Source organism: Phodopus roborovskii, unplaced genomic scaffold, assembly GCF_943737965.1.
Source record: "Phodopus roborovskii unplaced genomic scaffold, PHOROB, whole genome shotgun sequence".
Taxonomy (NCBI): domain Eukaryota; kingdom Metazoa; phylum Chordata; class Mammalia; order Rodentia; family Cricetidae; genus Phodopus; species Phodopus roborovskii.
Window position 1 is genome coordinate 2,519,518 of NW_026126409.1, and position 21,831 is coordinate 2,541,348.

The following is a 21,831-nucleotide window of genomic DNA, read 5'->3' on the forward strand; positions in this document are numbered from 1 at the left end:
GGTGTTTGCCTATAATTAACACTATGGAATAGGATTAGGAGGACCCAAAGTTCAGGCTCAGTGAGCCTCAGCCCTATAGTGAATTCAAGGCCAGCTTCAGTTATGTGAGACTCTGAACAAAAAATGAAAAAGAATGGAGAGAGAGAGAGAGAGAGAGAGAGAGAGAGAGAGAGAGAGAGAGAGAGGATATATCACCCCAAAATAAACATCTTTGGCATAAGAATCGTTTTGAGCTGGAGGAATTTGTGTTTCTGAAATCTCTTTGGCCAGAAGCAGAGACTCCACCATTGAGTTATCATTTAGCCCTTATCCAGGAGCAGTGCTAACCTCAGCCAAAATGTTAGCACCATAACAAAATGCACCTGTCACAAGACAGTCACATCACCCACCTTTTCTCCTAAAAGCCCATACCTTTTTAGAACATTTGTTTTTTTGAAACTCCTCCTGATGGTCAGCTTTCACAGTACTGGAACATGCTATTCAGGCTGTTTGGAGAGAAAACAGCAGCTGGATCCTGCAGCTTACAGCTCTGACAAGCCAGTCAAAATGTCCCCACTGGTGAAATAAAACCAAGACTGTTAACCATGTACTCTCTTAATTGGATTTGAGGCCTGTTACACAGTAGGGAATTCATACCAGATAATATAAATATAGTCCAAGCCCACAGGTAGGGAAGTCAGAGGTCCAAAGGGGAAACCCTTAGATGTTCTTCTAATTGGTCATGATGTCCAAATGCCATCTAAATATTTATGTTTATGTCCATAAGTTTGTACTGCTCTCAACTTGAGTCAGGGAAGCTTCTTACTGAAGTAAGTAGTGGTTATTGCAGAGACTCGTAACTGTCCAAGGTGCTGAGAAGAAAGGATTGAGTGCTTCCCTATAGGTCCAGTGAGTCCACCAGGATGCAGGGAGCCATAGGGTGGGGAGGAGAGCCATAGAATGCTGTCATCTGGTAACACATGAACCCATGTCATCTGTGGTCTTCTGCTCAAAATTAAGCCAATAAAGTTACAGCATGGGGGAGGGTCAGTTGACAGCTGTTGAGGAGGGAGAATCACATGGGGGTGGAGGGGTGGCCACTGGCAGGCTGCCATGCCCTGTAGATGTTTCACAGTCATGCACATATGGGTAGCACTAATTGGACTCAGTGAGTTATAAAAACAACTGAGTTTCAAATTAAGTGACCTTTTCTCTTACTTCATTCACCATGCTAAAATATGCATGTAGACCTCAGTTCTAGTCACCCTTTTGAGTGACTTGTGTCTGACAACGCACATCTGTCTTTTGTTAGTCTGTCTTGCAGGACTCCATTCAATGAGCCTAAGATTTCTGAAGGGAAAAACATTTTCCTCTCCTGCTCTGATAAGCAGCTAGTGTATGAAGGGGAGTAGGTGGCACAGCATGGTTAGTCTGAAAGCCAGGCTGATGTCAGACTAAGGATTGTTTCCTTCAACATAAACACCAAAATGCTTGTGTATGACTAACAAATGATGTTCGGTTTCTTTTCTTTTTTTTTTCTTTTTTTTTTTTTTGAGACAGGGTTTCTCTATTGGCTCTGGCTTTCCTAGAACTCACTCCGTACACTAGGCTGGACTGGAACTCAGAGATCTCTTTGCCTCTGCTTCCCACATGCTAGAATTAAAGGTATGTGCCATTACCACCTGACTATGTTTAATTTCTTAAATCTGTTGTTGTGGATACCACATGTAGGTCTGAAATAGGAAAGCAGGAAGAGCAGCAGTTTGCAAAGGGCAAGGAAGAATTATCTTAGTTTTTACTGTGGAATTACAAACTGCTAGTGCAAATCTTTGAAACTTATCCTTTGTTTCACATTTAACTCTGGAAATACTGGGTATAATTAAGTTATTAGTGTGTACAAACCTATGCATAGACTTGGCTGTGTTTTAAGGTTCTGGTAGACCCATTGAAGACCTCTGGCAGGTGACTGGAAATAGGGATAGAGACACTAGACACACTATGAGAGTAAAGGGTTAGGAGCTGTGGAATGGCTCTTGCAAGGTGCTTGCTGTGTAAGCACAAGGACTTCATTCATTCTCTGGGCATGGTGACATGCTTGCAATCCCAGTAATGGGCAGATGGAAACAGGCTCACTGCTATAGCTGGCTGGCCAGCACAACCTAATCACCTAGTCCCAGTCTGCAGTGAAACCTGTCTAAAAAGCAGAACGATAAATGAGACTCCAGTCAACCGCTGACCTCCACATCCAATCCCATGTGTGTATCTAGGTAACATGAGCAGACACATGCAAAATAAATATTTTTAAAGGATAAACTTCTTGCAGAGTAGAGAGTTTATAAATTTGAGATACTTTTTTTCATAGTATCTATCTACTTGTTAGTAAAAGTGGTTATGCAAGAACAAGGTATGAAAATGAAAGATAAATTCTTCAACGAAAAATAGCCACACAGGGCAAATGAAGGCAGGACATTGATCACTGAACATCACTCTAACTCAGAAGCCCTGGGGTTACACTGGAAAACCCACATCACAATTAGATAATTTTTTATCACTATATTTATCTCTTTTTAAAGATTAATTTACTTTATGTAGATGAGTGTTTTTCTTTCATACATATTTATCCACCACATGTATGCTATGCCCACAGAAGCCAGAGGAGGGCATCCAATCTTTTAGAACTGGGGTCTTGGGTGGCTGTGAGTCACCATGTGGGTGCTAGGAATCAAGCCTAGGTGTTCTACAAGGGCAACAAGTGCTCAAGTGTCATGCCATCTCTTCAGGTCACATGTTATTCTTTCTGCAGTATATTACCTAGTGGTGTTGAGATAAATGATTCCTAACTGGGAGCTTTTCTAAAGAACATTACATGGATTATCACATTTAGTTCTCACAATTCCAGGGGACAGCTACTTTTATGACTCACATGTGGATTATAGATGTGCAAATTGATGGAGAGGAAGTTTGATGAGCTGGCCATCATGAAGTCAGTGAATGGAATAGCTGGGTCACAGTGTGTTCATTCTAAGTTCAAGTCCTCCTCGTAATGAGTGTCCATGTCTCCTGGTATCTATCCCAAGAGATAGGAATCTCTTATATGTGAGAAAAAAAGCTAATTTGCTTAATGAGATGTATTTAATTTATTTTTCATGGGGTGAAATGGAAAACATTTAACTTATTGTTTATTTTTTAGTTATTTTATTTATGTTTGTGGGAAGAAAAGTAAGTGAGAATTCAATGAAGAGGAGTGGTCTGAAGAATTAAGAAAACAAATACAATTAGAAAAACTAAGGAAGAAGAAAACAGATGGTAAATTTGAAGTTTTACATTTATTAAGCCTTTAAGTATCACTGCATATTAAAACAGAATTGGCTGGCTTCTCACTAAGAACCAATTTCTCAGTTTCTTGAAGTTATAGCTCCCTCTCTGGAACCAAGACTAAAACTGATAGATACCAGAATTTTTAAGCCACACCCATGGCAAGAATCACCCTGCACCCAGGACAATTCTCCAGATGGTCAGGACATTCAGATTGATGAGGAGAAAATAATCTTCAAGTTTAGTTGCAATTTAGTAAAAGAGGATATCTAGCATTTTGGCAGCTGTGTTGCCCAATGATAAGCTTAAGGTAAAAGTCAATTGAAAGAAATCCAAACAAATCTGAGCCCTTAATAACCCTATTGAGCTACTAAACTAACCCATCCAAAAGTTCTTAGCTCACTAGTCTCCTTATCTAATAAAAGAGTATGTATATAATACACAGTCATTACTTTACCTCTTTTATTAATCTACAAGGTATTATTTAAAACTTAAGAAAATACAAGCTTATGGAGGTTAAGGTATGTATCCAAAAGCAACTAGTCAATGGTGGTCTTAGGTTCCCTTCCTGATGATGTAATAAAATAGTCTTACTGAAATCACTTAAGGGAGAAAGGGTTTATTCTGTCTCAGAGTTCAAGGATACAGTCACTACAGTGGAGAAGTCAAGTTTCTAGGAGTTTGAAACAGCTGGTAAAATTACATCCATAGCCAGGAAGCAAACAACATTGAATGGTTGCTGCTGCTGAATTTCCTTTCTCCAAACATTCAGTATAAAATTCCATCCAGGGAATGAGGCTGTACATAGCGGGTATGTCTGCCCCTTTCAACCAGTATAGTCAAGATACTTTCTCACAGGCATGCTAAGAGGCCCATCTCCCAGATGATTCTAGAGCCTGTCAAGTTGATGACAAGTACGAGCTAGCACATGACTATGAGCTCACTGCTTTATGTCCACCTTTGCAATGTTGTACTGCCATATGAAAGATGGCAAAGGCACTGAAAATGGTAGGAAGTTCAGTAGATTTACACATGGTTATCTCAACTCTTATAAAGAAAAACATTTAACTGGGGATGGCTTACAGTTTCTGAGGCTTACTTCATTATCTTCATAGTAGCATGCAGGCAGACATGATGCTGGAGAAAGATCTGAGAGTTCTACATCTTGATCTGCTGGCAACAGAAACAACTGTGCCACACTGGGTGTTGCTTGAGCTTATAAGACCTCAAAGGCAGCCTCTATGGTCTCCAACAAGGCCACATCCACTCCAACAAGGCCATACCTCTCAATAGTGCCACTTCCTATGGGCCAAACATTCAAACACATGAGTCTATGGGTGCCATTTCTATTCAAAACACCACAATAAGAGTGAGGTATTACCCTGGATGCCTTAAGATTAAGGAACCAGAAAGTGTGCTCAACTATGAGCTTTCTAACTTCTGCAAGTGTCCGAAGTGTAAACATTCTAGAAAGACCCAGAAACAAAAGCGTGGCCCTGGCTTAAGTATTCCTCCAAAGGGCCAGGTTCCTTGCTCAAGTAGAAGAAGATGAACCAGGACAAGAAGGAAGGGCAGGAGCCTGCTAAGCTTCGGAGTGAGTGTGAAGAGGCTCCCCAACACAGGTGCCGACAGATGGCATCCTATGCTGAAAGTCTGCTGATGTGTTCCTAAAAAGGAAGCAGAAATACAAGAAGCCCCAAGAGCTGAGTCGACGCAAGCAAGCCTCCATGCTTCAAACATCCCCCCAGGTCCTCCTCCCACCTCTCGTCGAGGCCCCTCAACTGAAGAATGGATAAAGAAGATGTGGCACATTTACACAATGGAATACAAAAAAACAATCAAACAAAAACCCAAAACAAACAAACGAACAAACAAAAACAACAAAAACAAAAACAAAGAAATTGGAATCTTGAAATTTGCAGGCAAATGGATAGAACTTGAAGAAACCAACCTGAATGAGGTAACCCAGTCACAAAAAGAGGAACATAGTATGTACTCACTCATATATGGATTTTAGACATAGAGCAAAGGATCACCAGCCTATAATTCACACCACCAGAGAAACTAGGATACAAGGTAGATTCATGTACCTTTTCTCTGGTGGTGTGAAGAAGGGGAAAGGGACAAGATCTCCTGAGCATATTGGGAGTGAGTGGGCAGTGAATGGAGAAGGGGCTAGGAGAAAGACAAGGGGAGGAGAGGAAAGCACGTGGTACTAGGAAGATTGAGTCAGGAGAGGAATAGATGAGAGAGAGAGAGAAAGAGAGAGAGAGAGAGGGAGAGAGAGAGGGAGGAAGGGAGGGGAGAACGGAGGGAGGGAGGGAGGGAGGGAGGAAGAGAGAGAGAGAAAGAGAGAGAGAGAGAGAGAGAGAGGATATGCTGGAATCTGAGACTTCCCAACAAGGAGCTGAGCAAAGAGCTTAGCAAGGAGCTCAATGAAGAGATCCAAAGGACAGAGAGTACCTTGGCCCACGATCCCATCGTGGGCTTGACCACCAGCCCATCAAGTCAGAGCCTGAGAGTGAGAATGAGGAGCCAAAGAGGCCCCTCAGCCACTGTGAGAGCTCCCCCCCCCCATCGCTTCAGCAAGGGCCTCAATGGCACCCCTTTGGAGCTACAACACCCACTGGGACCTGGCTTGCACAGTCCACCTCGGGTTATCTCCCGGCCCCCACCCTCTTTGTCCTCACTCAAATGCATCCAGATGAAGTGTCATGTGATCTGGCCGCCACCCATCAGCCCCCCAACCTCACTTGATGATGGAGCGGCCCATGTCATGCACAGAGAGGTGTGATGGCAGTCTTGAGTTACCTCAGCCACCAAAACCTGTGTGTCTGCGTGCAGGCCTGTAGAACCTGGAACCTCTGGTACTGTGATAAGCAGTTGTGGACCCACATTGACCTGAACCACTGCAAAGTCCATCACGCCCCTGATGCTGAATGGCATCATCTAGTCACAGTCTGTCTCCCTTGACCTCAGCTGGACCAATATCTCCAAGAAGTAGCTGAGTTGGCTTATCAAGCAGTTGCCTGGGCTCTGAGATTTGGTGCTGTCGGGTTTCTCATGGATTTCTGTGTAACCCTCTATAGTTACAGTTGTCCATTGTTCTGGACTCTGTAAGTCCAGTGGGTAGAAGGACTAAAGGATGCCCAATGAGTGATCTTGTGTCCCCACCCACAGACAACAGGCCAGGTCAGATGGACAATTGGAGCAAGCTTCGGAACATTGTAGAACTGCGCCTAGCTGGTATGGACACCTCAGATGCCTCTCCGTGGCTCATTATCTGTCATATGCCCCTGCTCTCCAAGCTCCATCCTAGTTACAATAACCATGTTACTAATCAGTCCATTAACCTGCTCACTGCAGTTGGCACTACCAACCGACAGTCTCTGACAGATATCATCCTATCAGACTGCAATAAAGTCACTGATCAGTACCTGTCCTTCTTCAAATGCTGTGGAAATATCTGTCATATTGACTTGAGGTACTGCAAACAAGCCACCAAGAAAGGCTGTGAGCAGTTCATAGTCCAAATGTCTGTGAGTATTCAATTTGGGCAAACAGAAGAGAAACTCCTGCACAAACTAAATTAGTTCTAGGACAAGTATGTAAATATGGAGAGTTGGGAGAACACAGCAGGGGAGGGGAAAGGACTACAGAAAAAAGTGGGCTTATGTTTCCCTTTGGAATTTGGAACAAGAGACCACAGGACACAGTTCTATTTCACAAGTCTTGCCAAGGGAGAAGCCGTTCAACTACCCATTTAGGGATGAATGAGCCAGATGTTTTCCTCTACTCTTCCTGCATCATAACTGCACTGCTTTCTGGACCATTTCTATGGTGGTGTTTAGAAGACATTCCAGTTGGAAGGGATTATGAGCTTTGGAGAAATCCTCTTAGAAGCCTGAGCTTAGTGCTTTTGTTGGTAGTTTTGTTTGAGACACGCTGCCCCTTGCAATGCCAAGGCTTCTGGTGTCAATGTAGAGTAGACCATATGAAGTCACCTTGACGCATTTTGTTTAGTTGTTACATCTTCTATTATGCAGAAATATTTTTGCATAATTGTTTATAAATTATTTATGCAAGATTTGAATGCATGCCAGTGTTTTTATTATTTAGATTGCAACTTTCCTTCAGGTAGGGAGAACTTAACCGGTACTTCATCAACATAAAGAGCCCATCTACAGATATGATCAGGTGTGACATGGGGCTATGACTTTCCAATTAAAAGCATGTTTAACTGGATATTGAGAGAGTATTTTGTATGTTAAGAAGTTACATGAGCATACTGTGGTTAAGTGTAAAGTATAGTCCAGGTAAAATACTTCATCAATTTTCAATAGAGAGTTCACCTTTTCCTCGAAATCTTAAAATTCAGATTTCAGCATTTACACTAAGGAGGGTTTTGCTCCAAGCATGAGCACTTGTATTCTATCCACATAGATCTAATTTATACCATGAGTTAAGTGAATAAATGTGCCCATAGCCTTCCTTTCCTTTGAAGTGTTCAGTTCTCACTGAAGTTGGTAACCAGGCTATTTTCTAGTTGCCATGTTCTGCATCCATAAGTGCTATTGTTGTATGGTGGTGTTTCTTAGATTTTCCCTGATGCAGTTTTACCTTTGTTGGATTTATATAAACAATTGTACAAAAAATCCAGAAAACAAAGAGTGAGGTACTACAAGCCACTACAAGGGTAAATCATTGGCATCAGGCAAAGTCAGGGTTCAAACAAAATTCCCAGTGTTTGCTTAATGTCACAAAGATTATAGGGCTATGATACAAAGGTGATTCCCAAATACAAAACAAAACAAAGCAAACAAAAACAAAGAAAAACCTACACAAAACTAGAGTGACATTAACCAATTATAGAAAACATGGTTTAAGAAAATAATGGCACAAAATTCCTACCAGCATACATACATGCATTCATACATACAGAAATGGAGGTGGTAAGAAAAAAAGCCCCAAACTTCACTGAGACCCAAAAGGCGATAAAAGTAGACACTAGGAGTCATCATCAGAGAAATGTGGTTGGGGATGTTTGGGTATGGGGAGGGGGAGACAGTGGAGGTCAGAAGGAAGTTGATGGGAAATAAACCTGAATGGTTCTGAACCTTAATTCCACTCCCTTTTTGGTAGTTTAATGAAGCCTTGGCTCAGCTTCAGTCTCAAGAGAGACAAGCTTCAGATGATGTCAGCATCTCTGGCAGACGGCTGTTCCCAGAGATGTTAGTGTGCAGACCTTGGCCCCTAGTGTGCACATTGCCCTGTTCTATTTATGGAGATTCTCTGATGTATTTCTTGTTATTTAGAGAGACTAGATGTTCCCTAGACCCTCTTAGCTAGTCTGTAAATATACGGCAGAGTATCTGAGTGTACCCACTCTCATGCATGAAGGAGTTGCCTGTGGTGCATCCAGTTTTTTGCCTAGAGACAGACATCTCTCTGTTGTACCTTTTCCATGGAGCAAACAGCACACTTAAGCCCACTCTGTGATGTGCAAAAATCTCAGAGAATGGTCCAGAGTGCTATTTTATTCCTCTCATGGTTTACTAGATGAAAACAAAATCTCCATTTTAGGTGTGTGTTAGTGAGATTTTTCATGGCTATGGCAAAAACTCAAGAAAAATAACTTAATAGAATGAAACATATTTTGGCCCCAGGTTTCATTCCACAGACCCTTGACTCTGTCGCTTTTGTGTCTGTGTGTGATAAGGCAGCTTCATGGCATGAAGCATGCAGCAGAGCAAAAGGATTACCTTATGGTGGACAAGAAACAGAAAAAGAAAGGAAGAGAGGAGTTGGGAAGAAGTTAGACTCTTTACAGGCACATCGTTGGTGACATGCTTTCTCCAGCCATTTCCCATATTTCATAGCTAGGGCCCACCCTCTTCCTTAGAGATAACTAGCAAGTAAAAAAAAATGTTGATTCAACTTTTTCACAGTTTTATATCATTAACTCTTATTAATTTCAGTTATCAAACAAACTGAAGATATTCTGTCAGTGCCATGTTGAGAATTCCCCCATTCCAAAGACAGTTTTAATCTCTGCTCTGATTATCTTGTTCTTAGTAAAGAAGTCATTGTCTTATGTTTCCTGTTTCACTAAGTATGTAACCACTACAGATTCTCAAATCCAAGCCTGAAACAGAATACATTTCAAATAATAATGACTATTATTTTAACTGAGTAATTAGAAGCAAATATAAAATTTCAAAAAATGTTTATCTATCTATATGCAAACCTAAAAAAAAAGAAAGATAAATCTGACAGGCAAATATACTAAGTTATGTCAACAACTAAAACTTGATCTAAAACAGCATAATGAGCTAATAATCTCTATTTCTAATGAGTTCTTTGAAGAAGTTCTTTTGGAGCTTATTTTCTATCCCTAGCCCCTTCTGGGACAGGATCTCACAACATGACTCAGGCTGACTTTACATTCCCATTGTAGCCAAGGCTAGCACTGAACTCTGGTAGACTCTGAGTACTTGGTTTACAGGTGCTAGTCACCTTGCCAGGGCTTGGTCTTTCAGTCAAGGAGAAAGGTTTTTAGGAATCTTATCAGTGGAATACTTTCTGTTTTCCAGTTCAACAGTCACATGGGTAATTGCAATAACTCTGAACATGAACATTTTTTAAAAGGTATATTAGAGCTGAGGGAGCTTGTTCTATGAATTGTAAACTTAGAATAGTAATTTAAAAAAAGTAAACCCCAGTGGTAAATTTGGAGTGTTAATTGGATAGGAAAAAATAGAAATTGTTTTAACTTCCATAAGACATCTAATTTTGTCTGCAATTTTGTGAATCTGTATAAGGTGAGGAAAGAGGCTTGCAGTGTCCCCATGAGCCTGCCACTGTCATCGCAGCACAGACCTCTCATAGCCTGACACTGCACAGATTCTTATAGTTCAACAAGCGTTTTCATATAATTATCTTAATTGGTTCTCAAAAGAAATCATTTGTACACATATGACAAGTGCTGTAGCTAATTCTGTAGATGCAGTAACACAGAAGACTCAGATGTGAAGGTCACACAGTGACATCATCATGAAATGAATTAATTAGAGTTTACATCCTGGGCTTTTTTTCTTCAGTTTGCATTAAAGCATACATCCTTCCAGAGAAGTCCAAGGACCTGGTTAGGTCATCAGCAAGGATGGAATGTATAATCTTGGAAACAACTGAGAACTAGATGTAATGTTGAGGACCCACTCAAATGAAAGTCCTTGCTAGCATATTTTCAGATATCTTTGTTTTTCAAGTAGCAAAGATACCATGGCATTTTAATTCATATTCCTGGGAAAGGCAGTTACAGTGTACATGGGGATATTTAGCTTGCTGTGCAGCTCATGAGACATGGTGGCAATACATCTTCTTAACAGGTGTTTGAATTGAGAGGCATGTACACCAAGCTTAGGCTAGATAACAGGCCTACCAAAGTCCCAGGTGACAGTGATTTCTATGTAGGACTGAAGCTGCATTTTTAAATAATCTCTCTATGCTGGGCAGCACTTACCTTTTGTTCAGCATTGCATATCAAGGCTGGCTGAATACTATGCCTGGGACAAAATATGTACTCAGTAAATATTTGTTGAACGAATGAATAAATAATCACTCCCAGCAGGCCTTCAATACTCATAAAAGACTCCATGGCCTTTACAATCCAAGTCAGCAATCAACCATTGAGTCAGTCAACAGATACTCACCAAGTACCGTCTAAACATCAAACTACCATATATACTGGTGATAAATGGATGGAAAAGATGCTCATTAAATTCATATTTTATAGGCTAGAGGCATATACAATAGGACAAACATTTGAATCATGTAAAATCCTACCTGATGATGAAAGCTAGGGCACAAAGTAAGTTAAGTGAATGGAAAGATGAAGAAGATGCCCCCCCCAAAAAGGTTGGCTTAGCTTCTAGGCAGAATAGCTACTGTTGTCTGTAATCTATGGTAATTATTTCTGTGTCCATTTTACATTTTCAGTTGCTAAGCTAAGCATTATGAAAATTGGGGTTTTCTAATGTGTTTATGGGCTTTTAATTGAATGCTGATGTTTTTCTGTGTGTGATGTGTATATATAAAGGTCATATAACCTGACAATTAGAGCTTCGGTTTTAAGAGAGAAGGTTGGCAAAGGTTTGGGGGAGCATTACCACAAGAGGTGCAAGATGGTCTCCTGACATGAGGATATTTTTCAAAGCAGGCTCAAGCCAGTTATGGCAGTGAACTCCATGCTTCTGGCACTTAGGAGGCAGAAGCAGAAGGGCAGGAGTTCAAGGTTAGATACAGCAGCAGAGCAACTTTGAGGCCAGCTTAAGCTCCCTGGGATGCTGCCTCCAAAGCATCAAACAATTTTTAAAAAGTCCAGGTACAAATGGAGTCTTCAGGAGTCTGCAACCCCAAACAGAAACAACAGACTGTTCAATTAAAAAAGAGAGAAAATGTTGCCAACACAGAATATAAACTTGTATCATTTTATCTGTCAGAAATTATTTTCTAGTTTAAAAAACTCCATGTTTCAACTAAAGAAAAAAAAAAAAAAACCCGCAGGGAGAAAAAGAATCCGTGGTTCTTTTTCTTTTCTTTTCTTTTTTTTTTTTTTAGTATTTTTTTCTAATTTTACCTATCGATCCCAGTTCCCTCTATCTCCCACCCTCCCATGCCCCTATGCACAGACCCCCCCCATCCCCCATCCACTCACTCCCCAGGGAGGGTGAGGCCTTCCAGGAGAGACTATCAAACTCTGTCAAATCATTTGGGGTAGGGCATAGGCCTTCCCTCCTGTCTCTAGGATAAGGAAGTATCCCTCCATGGGGAATTTGTGCACTAGAGATAGATCCTGGTTCCATTGTCCAAGGCCCTATAGACTGTGCAGGTCTCCTAACTGAGACCCACATTGAGGGGTCTGCGTCGGTTCCATTCTGGTTTCCTAGCTATCAGTCTGGAGTCCATGAGCTCCCCCTTGTTCATGTCAGCTGTTTCTGTGGTTTTCTCTAGCCTGGTTTTGATCTCTTTGTTCATCACTTCTCCCTCTTTGCAACTGGATTCCAGGATTTCAGCTCATTGTTTAGCAGTGAGTGTCTGCTTCTGCTACCCTTAACTACTGAATGAAGGCTCCAGGATGGCATATAGGGTAGTTATCAATCTCATTATCAGGGAAGGGCATTTAAGGTAGCCTCTCTACTATTGCTTAGATTGTTAGTTTGGGTCATTCTTGCAGATCTCTGGACATTTCCTTAGTGCCAGATTTCTCTTAAAACCTATAATGGCTCCCTCTATTTTGGTATCTCTTGTCTGTTCTCCTCTGTTCTTTCCATGATTCAATCTTCCTGGTCCCTCATGTTCTCCTCTCTCCTCCTCTTTCCCCTCTCTTTCTCTTAACTCTCTCTCTCTCTCCTCCCCTCATGCTCCCAATTTGCTGATGAGGTGTTGTTCCTTTCCCCTTCTGTGGGGAACCATTTATGTCTCTCTTAGGGTCTTCCTTGTTTCCTGGCTTTTCTGGCAGTGTGGGTTGTAGGCTGGTGATCCTTTGCTCTATGTCTAAAACCCATATATGAGTGAGTACATACTATGTTTGTCTTTTTGTGACTGGGTTACCTCACTCAGGATGGTTTCTTCTAGTTCCATCCATTTGTCTGTGAATTTCAAGATTCCATTGCTTTTTTCCTGCTGACTAGTAAGTACTCCATTGTGTAAATGTACCTCATTTCCTTTATCCATTCTTCAGCTGAAGGGCATCTAGGTTGCTCCCAGCTTTTGGCTATTACAAATAATGCTTCTATGAACATAGTTGAACAGACGTCTTTGTTTCATGAATGTGCATCTTTTGAGTATATGCCTAAGAGTGGAATTGCTGGATCTTGTGGTAGACTGATTCCCATTTTCCCTAGGAACTGCCATACTGATTTCCAAAGTAGCTCTATGAGTTTGCACTCTTACCAGCAGTGGAGGAGTGTTTCCCTTTCTCCACATCTTCTCCAGCATAAACTGTCATTGGTGCTTTTTATTTTAACCATTCAGCCAGGAGTAAGATGTATCTCAGAGTTGTTTTTATTTGTATTTCCCTGATGGCTAAGGATGTTGATCACTTTCTTAAGTATCTTTCAGTCATTTTAGATTCCTCTATAGAATTCTCTATTTAGTTCTGTACTCCAGTTTTTAACTGAATTATTTCGTGTTTTTGTGACTAGTTTCTTGAGTTCTTTGTATGTTTTGGAGATCAGCCCTGTTGGTGAAGACCTTTTCCCAGTCTGTGGGCTGCTGTTTTGTCTTGTGGACTGTGTCCTATGTCTTACAGAAGCTTACAGGAGGTCTCATTTATTAATTGTTGATATCAGCGTCTGTGTTACTGGTGTTATGTTCAGGAAGTGGTCTCCTGTACCAATTCCTTCAATTCTTCACATACCTTGAAAGGACAATATTTAATTTTATATGCACAAACAAAAGACCCAGGATAGCCAAAATGACCCTGTACAATAAAGGAACTTCTGGAGGCATCACTGTCCCTGACTTCAAGCTCATATATATATACATATACATATACATATATATATGTATATGTATATGTATATGTATATGTATATATATATGGGTACTGGCACAGAAATAGACAGGTAGACCAATGGAATCAAATTGAAAACCTTGATATTAACCCACAACTACTAATACCTTATTTTTGACAAAGAAGCTAAAATTATACAATAAAAACAGAAAACATCTTCAACAAATGGCACTGGTATAACTGGATGCTGGCATGTAGCACATAGCACATACATCCATATCTATCATTATGCACAAAACTTAAATACAAATGGATGAAAGACCTCAACATAAATCCAGCCACACTGAACCCCTTAGAAGAGAAAGAGGGAGGCACTCTTGAACAAATCTATGATTCTTCAAGAGCACACCAACAGCTTGGCTCAGCCTTTGCCCACAAACTGCAGGGGTCCTCTTTCCTGGTCACTGTAATTAGTCAGGATAGTTCTGTGAGACAATTTTGCAAAATAGGACATAAAAGGGAAGCAAACAGAATGTGGAACTGTATAAAAAGACAAATTTGAATAATTGAGACAGCAACACTTATTAAAAATACAATTTAGCTTTCCATATAGTCATAATTGAAAAGAAGGGTCTTTCTACTCAGACACATCTTCCTTTTAGTTCTAAATTCATAGATTGGGCAAAGATTCTCCAAAGCTTTCCTTGCTGTCATTCATTAAGCAAGAACAATGAAGTTTTAATCTTACTACATAAATTTTATTGTATTTTCCTATTGTGTATTGGTTTTAATCATAACAAAGAGGTATGCAATAAATAAAATGACAGTTTTGTATGGCTCTACAACGTAATAGCATATCATGTACACAATAAGTACATTTTTTTTAAATGAATGTGGTGAAAACAAACATTATTTTTTCACTCATTCCAATGAATACCATTCTAAATAGCAAGAAGACTTTAGAGTTCAGTGTAGTAGAGTGTGCAGCTTTAGACACAGTACTGTGTCACAGTAAAATACCCAGTAAGTGGGATTATGTGGTGATATATTATTTATGATCATGGGCGGAAGTGACCTGTGGAAGGAGGTCGGAGGGGGCCAGGAAGGCGCTCTCTTTCTGGCGTAACTCGGACAGGAGAGGATCGGGTTGAATTTCCTGGTGTTCATCTGTCTAGGTTGTAAGTTATTTCTCCCTGATTAAACATCTATTCGGCCTATTTGTTTATCCTGATCCTTATTTACCGCGATATATGATCTATTAAAACTTGTCTGAGGGTTCAAGATACAAAGACAGGAACGCTGGTTAGCTACAGAAACTAGGTAATGGTGGTACTCACCTTTAATCCCAGGACTCATGAGACAGAGGCAGATGGATCTCTCTGAGTTCAAGGCCACTCTGGCCTATACAAGAGTGAATCAGTTTAAAAGTTTAAAAGAATTAGAGTTCATGCATTTAATCCTATTCCTAGAGAGGTATATAAAAGATAGGAACTCAGTGTCTTGAGCTGCATTCTGAAAAGCATTCTGCATTCTGAAATGTGGTCTCTAGCCACACTGAGAAGAGGCAGCAGTCTGAGATTTTGTGGAGAGCTTGTTGAGACAGGATCACCTTTTCAGCTTGAGATAGAGGTAAGAGCTAATGGCTGGCTCCTTTGTTTCTCTGTTCTTCAGCTTGAAGCCTGAAGCTCAATACCAGGCTCTGGGACTTTTATTTTCCATGTTACAAGATTAAGTCAGTTTCACTCCTGGGCTTGATACATCTCACACTTTAATCACTCAGTTCAAAATTTCCTCCCTAAGTAAAGTCCTTTGACAAGTAAATGCATCTTTACTCTTTTCTATCTCTTCTCTTGGCTTGTTTGTTTGTTTGTTTCATACAGACTTTGTAACCAGGCCATCCTGGAACTTATTCTGAAGCCTGGGAAGGTGTCAAGCTCATAGCCATCCTTCTGCCTCAGTTTCCTGCATGTAATCCATGGTACTGAGACTAGCTACCTTCTTTTCTTTAACTTGATCTACTTGGAAGCAAGGAGAGAGGATGCTGAGTTTATAACTGCCTTTGCCTTACGTCATCCTCTTGAAAAGAATTTAATTTTAATTTTACTTTTGGTGTGTGTGTGTGTGTGTGTGTGTGTGTGTGTGTGTGTGTGTGTGTTTGGTGAATGCCCATATGAGTGTGTGAGTACGTATGCCTGTGCATAAGTATTGTGGAGACCAGAGGATGGCATTGGTTGTTACTGTCTACTTTTCTGTCTTATTCCTTTAAGGTCCTTTTACTAAATGTGAAGCCCACCATTTGGGCCTCAATGACAAAGTAGTGAGCTCCCAGGCTCCACCTGTTTCTAGTCCTTCAAACACTGGCATTATAGGCATGCATTGCCAACCCCAGATTTTTTTACGTGGGCCCTGGGGATTTGAAGTTGGGTCTTCACGCTTGCACATCGAGTTCTGTTACCCACTGAGTCAATTCCTGTTCCCCAACATCTAAGGCTTTAAGTTTGTCCTATTTAATCAGTTATTCTCAAAAGTTACAAAATTTGTGAAAGAATTCAGAAGAATGGAGATAATGGAGAAAGAATTATCAATGAGCCCTGATTTACAGGTAGGGAGAGGAGGTTCTTATGTGCTATTGTACAATAAGAAGATGACAGATAGTATAATCCACCTTATAAACAAACTGAAGAAAAAAAATGCACATGATCAACTCATTAGATGCTAAAAAGCCTTTGACAAAAATACAGCATCCCTTCATGATAAAAGTCCCAGAGAGATTAGGGATACAAAGGGCATACCTAAACTTAATAAGGATAATTTACAGTAAATCTACAGAAAACATCAAGTTAAATTAAATGGAAAGAAACTGACAGCAATGTCACTAAAATCAGAAGCTAGATAAGGCTGTCCACTCTCTTCATATCTATTTAATTTAGTATTTGAAATTTTAGCTAGAGCAATAAGGTAGCTGAAGGAGATTGAGGGGACACAAGTTGGAAAGGAAAGTCAAAGTATGATTATTTTCATATATCATTTAACTTGTTGTTTCCTTCCTCATTTAGGCTGTTTAATGAATTCATTTTAACTAACATTGAATTCATATAATATAAAACATTTAGATGAATCTTTTTCAAATTCTTATAAAAGAAAATTTGATATTAGTTTAAAAACCAATGCATACAACATACAACACATAATACCTATATTACAAAGACTATAGCTTTTGAGTTAACATATATGAAAGTAAAAATCTCAGTTTCCACAGAATATACATGTCTATGGACAGTATTCTAATGTGAATTTAGAATTTATTTAATGTTAGATGGTGATTTTCATATCTTATAATCAAGGTTTTTCTGGGCAATAATTCCTTAAATGAAATAAAAGTCAGACACCTTGCAAGAAGTTAGACTTCGCTAGAAGTGTCACATAAGAGGGGACAAGAAGATTCTTAGAAAATATGCTAAACATCAAAGACATGTCAATGTGACTTCAGCAACGGAAACTGGATATAGGTCCATGAGTTATAAAACATACATGAAAAATAGTTCTTGTCAAACTGAGCAGTGTTTTGAAGAATTTTTTTGTTAGTGAGGAGTATCAGAAGTTCTGATTGGGGACAAAAGTAAATAGTAACAAAATGTTACATTTGAAAAATCAATAGAGAGAGAGAGAGAGAAAGAAAATTCTACAAGCCTAACAATGAGATAGCTGAGAAGCCTCTAAAATGGTGTTTATTATTATTAACTCACTCAAAATGCTTCTTTTATCTCAAGTGTACAGATATTTGGTTTTAAGCAGGTATATCAAAAGAACATCATACAGATTTCCTAAGTGCTGAGATTACTTTTCCTTTATTCAAATATGATTTTTTCAACTACCATGGAACACTGACATGTCTTATTAACTCTATTTAGCCTTATGAAAACTATCCATCTGTATTTAATATATTAAGCACTCCCATAAAAAGACAAAAATAAAATGGTTTTAATTTTTTTAAATAAAAGTAGTCTATGTTGTAATAGTGGTACATGCCTATAGTCCCAGCACTCTTGCTATAAAAAAAATTTTTGAAAACTCGAGACCTTATTCACAGCTTTACAACAAGCTAGAAGCCTGCTGGGCTGAATAACACTCTATCTCAAAACAAACAAAACAACAAAGTAATGTGAAAGGCAGAAAGTCAAAGTCCTGTGAAATACTATGCCTTGGTGGCTGTTAGCTGTTATCCTAATTCTGGGTTCAGTGAGTGACCCTGTCTTTTGTATTTATTTATTAAAAAATTATTTATTTATTTTTACATGTTGATCCCAGTTCCCTCTCCCTCCTTCCCTCCTTTGTTCCCTCCCTCTCTCTTACCCTCTCTGCCCCCTCACATGCACCCTGACCACCCTCCCCTCCCATCTCCCCCACCCCAATTGCACATGTAGGGCAATGCCATCCAGGTGGAGTCATGGAAATCTGTCAAGTCATTTGAAGTAGGGACTAGGACTTCTGCCCTGTCTCTAGGTTAAGGCAGTTATCCCTCCATGGGGGATGTGTCCACAAGGTCCTTTTGTGCACCAGGAATACATCCTGGTTCCACTGTCTGAGGTCCCTTAGACTGCTCAGTCCTTCTGGCTGAGACCCATAATCAGGGGGGCCTGAGTCAGTCCCTGTCTGACAGGAAGAACAGGTCACTCAACATCTCCCCTGGCCTCTACCCTCACATGTGCTCCCCCCTCACACACACAACACATACACCATACACACACTCACACACCACCCCCACATTCACACACACACACCACACACACCTCACACACACATACACACACACATACCACACCACACCACACACACACTCACACACACACACACACACACACACACACACACACACGAACCCCCCCCACACACACACACACATACCCACTTGAGACCCTTTAAAATTCAAGTTCTATCAATGACTAGACAGCAGACAGCAAAGAATAATGGTCAAGGCATTTTTAAATGATACTAACCTGCCAAACCCATCTCTAAATATGCAGTTCATGAAATGAGACAGAAATGACCAGTGTAATCAAATGCTTTCTCAGCTAAAGGATGTCATTCAATATTTGAGAGTGCAGTTGATGGGCAGTCCTCATCTGTCTACCCTAAGAACTTTTTCCTAGGTATAGCATGTGGGTAAATACATTGGTTAAAAAAGAAGAGGTGGGCGGGAGGGAGAGGAGTAGGGAGAGGGACAAGAGGAATGGAAGGGGGGAGGATGAAGAAAGAAAGGGAGGAGAAGGAAGAGAGAGAAGAGGATGCTCTTTGAAGCCTTTCCAGCAGTGCTAGATCCCACCATCTAAGCGCTTGACCCTCAGCACCGCATACAGAAAAACAGTGTTTTCATGGTCATTTCCAGAGAGCTGCAGAGATGGTGTGCTTCATCTTCTGTAACAACAACGGTACCAGTTGACTGCCTTATTTTACTTGGAAGGCTATTAAAGTTTCCTTACTTCCCAACCCCTCCCCCATTTGTTTTTAGAGTAAACACTTCAGGGACTATAATGTTCATGGTTAGTACAATTAAAAACAGAGCTTCAGCTCACTGACGGTTCTGTTCTGTGTGGATTAAGTCCGTGCACATTCTTTGCACTGCAGTCTGTGTTCTGAATCAAATGCTTTTTTTTTTTTTCAAAAGCACAGCTTCCTGAATTCATTGACACATTTTTGTTTTAAAAAAATGCAAACATGCATTTGAAAATAAAATTTTAAGACTTCTTGTTATTAGAATTATGTTTGCTTTTGAAACCATTGCTCTAGTGCTGGTTTGTTCTTACAAAATAGGAAATCAAATATAAAATTTATGTTGGCCTCAAATTAAATGAACTCTGATATTTTTAAGAGCCCCATGGGAATTAACAAACAGAAAAATCACATTTTCCCATCTGGTCATCAGCTGCAGTGGCTTTTGTAGTGAGTGAATATTTTAATCTCAGGAGGCGAAAAGCAGGCAAAGAAATTAAGAATGAATTAATGATGATGTTCTAAAGAAAAACTCATACTTATTAAAAATTGAATTTTCATTAAGACTGCTGCCAAGGTAATGCCCAGATTGCTATAAGCAGGTTAAAGTAACATTTGACTCTGATAAAGAAGTGGGTCTTACAGTGTAGGACCAAGACCAAACTATCCTCTTTGTCATGACCCAGAAACAGAGGACCACTTGAAAAAAAATCTTGACAGATTTATTTTTAGGTTTTCTGTGTATCAATGCTTTCCTATCAAGTATTATTTCTGCCATTATAGGCTTTATATTCTTAAATTGAATTGGTTTTGCTTTATATGCCACCGTCTTTTTACTCCACAATTTATTAGGCTGCAAATATCCCTACTAATGGGGATAATACTAGTTGACTCAAGCCTTCTGAGATGCATGCTTCCTGAATTTCTTTCAGTTTCTTCATACATTCTGTGCTTTTATGACCACAAAGAATCCCTCTTGTTTCTCATTTCTAAAACTAATAAAGCTAATTCACAAAGGCTGGAAATCCTGGACTGATTGATGGGGTTTAATTATACCAACAAAGCAAAATAACAACCTGCAGTGATAGTGGCTGATGGCTGATTTGAGCCACAGCCACCAAGGAGTACACAGAGGCATGTAACAGGCTGATTTAATAGTGTGGGGAGGGACTGAGGGGGTCCGGGAGAGACTAGGAGAAGTGGAGGGAGGGAAAACTGTAGTTGAGATGTAATGCATGAGAGAAGAATAAAAGTTAAAAAAAATTTAAAAATCAATTCTGGCGAAAAAAAAAATCCTCAATTTTCACAGCACCCTCTTCTTCGATTATCTCATACTTTATATTGGATTTACAAATAGTGAACTTCTGTTCACTATTTAATTTGATCTTAACTGTACCATACACTAGAATCAAGAAACAAATTCTTTTGAAGGTAATCAGTGTCTTAGCTTTGTTCCTGGACAATGTCATCCTCATACCTATTCAATTCAAAGCTGTATTTTCAGGGTTAGATCTGATCACATTCACACTCTTGTTACATTTACATTCTTGTTTTTATTTATTTATTTATTTTTCTCTCTGTCTGAATGTAACTGATAATAGTATCCAACAAGTATGCTTCATAATAATTTTGGGGACCATTATCTGGTCATTGTACTGGTGAGTAGCTCATTCAAATTTCAGAATGAGGTGTGAAATTGCACTTGGTTGAAAGATGAATTTACAAAATAAAGCAATGGCTGCCTAATGGAGTTTCCTGTGTTTTTCTTCAACTATAAAGTTGGTTTCTAGAGGGGCAGAGCTGAAAACTCCAATAGCGCTAAACACTACTTTTCAGATGTGAGAGAGCAAAGGACAGTGCTTCCAAATGCTTTCAGTCCTATATAAAGTTACTGAAATCATGGGCTCTGCTATCTCATATGGTAAGCAACAGTGTCTAACCTGGTCACGGACCTTGAACAACAACAATAAAAATAGAAGATGAAGACTGTGAAGAAAAGCATCCAATATTATGCTGATTGGCAGTTATTGACAAAAGGGAAGATTCTTGGTTTAGATTTTGAATTCTGCATAATGAAAATTTAAGTATCATTTGATGTTTTGAAACACATGGCATCATCTGGAATATGATAGCGTGTCATAGATGAGTTGTCTGTATTTGAGAGCAACTAAGTCACTTTCAAAAGCACTCCTGGTGACAGCTATTGCTTCTCTGCTCACTTTGTTGTACATTAGTCATTTGTTTTGTTACATTTTAAATTAGCATATTAGATATTAGATCCCACTAAGCAGTGGTGGTGCATGAGTTTAACCTCAGCACTTGGGAGGCAGAGGCAGGTGGATATCAGTTAATTTGAGGCCAGTCTGGTCTACAAATCAAGTTCCAGGACAGCCAAGACTGTTACATAGAGAAACCCTGTCTTGTAAAACAAACAAAAACAAACAAACAATAATGTTAGATCCTGTTATGACATTAGTGAAGAAAGTGTTCTCATGATTCTGGTTGCTCCCAAGTCATCTACCCACTGCTAC

The 21,831-nt window shown here is 39.7% G+C and overlaps 1 pseudogene; it reads left to right on the plus strand.

Annotated features, from left to right (window-relative positions):
- The first annotated feature begins 4,842 nt into the window (after positions 1–4,842).
- LOC127220192 (lysine-specific demethylase 2B-like) overlaps positions 4,843–21,831 on the plus strand; it is a 31,681-nt pseudogene continuing 14,692 nt past the window's right edge.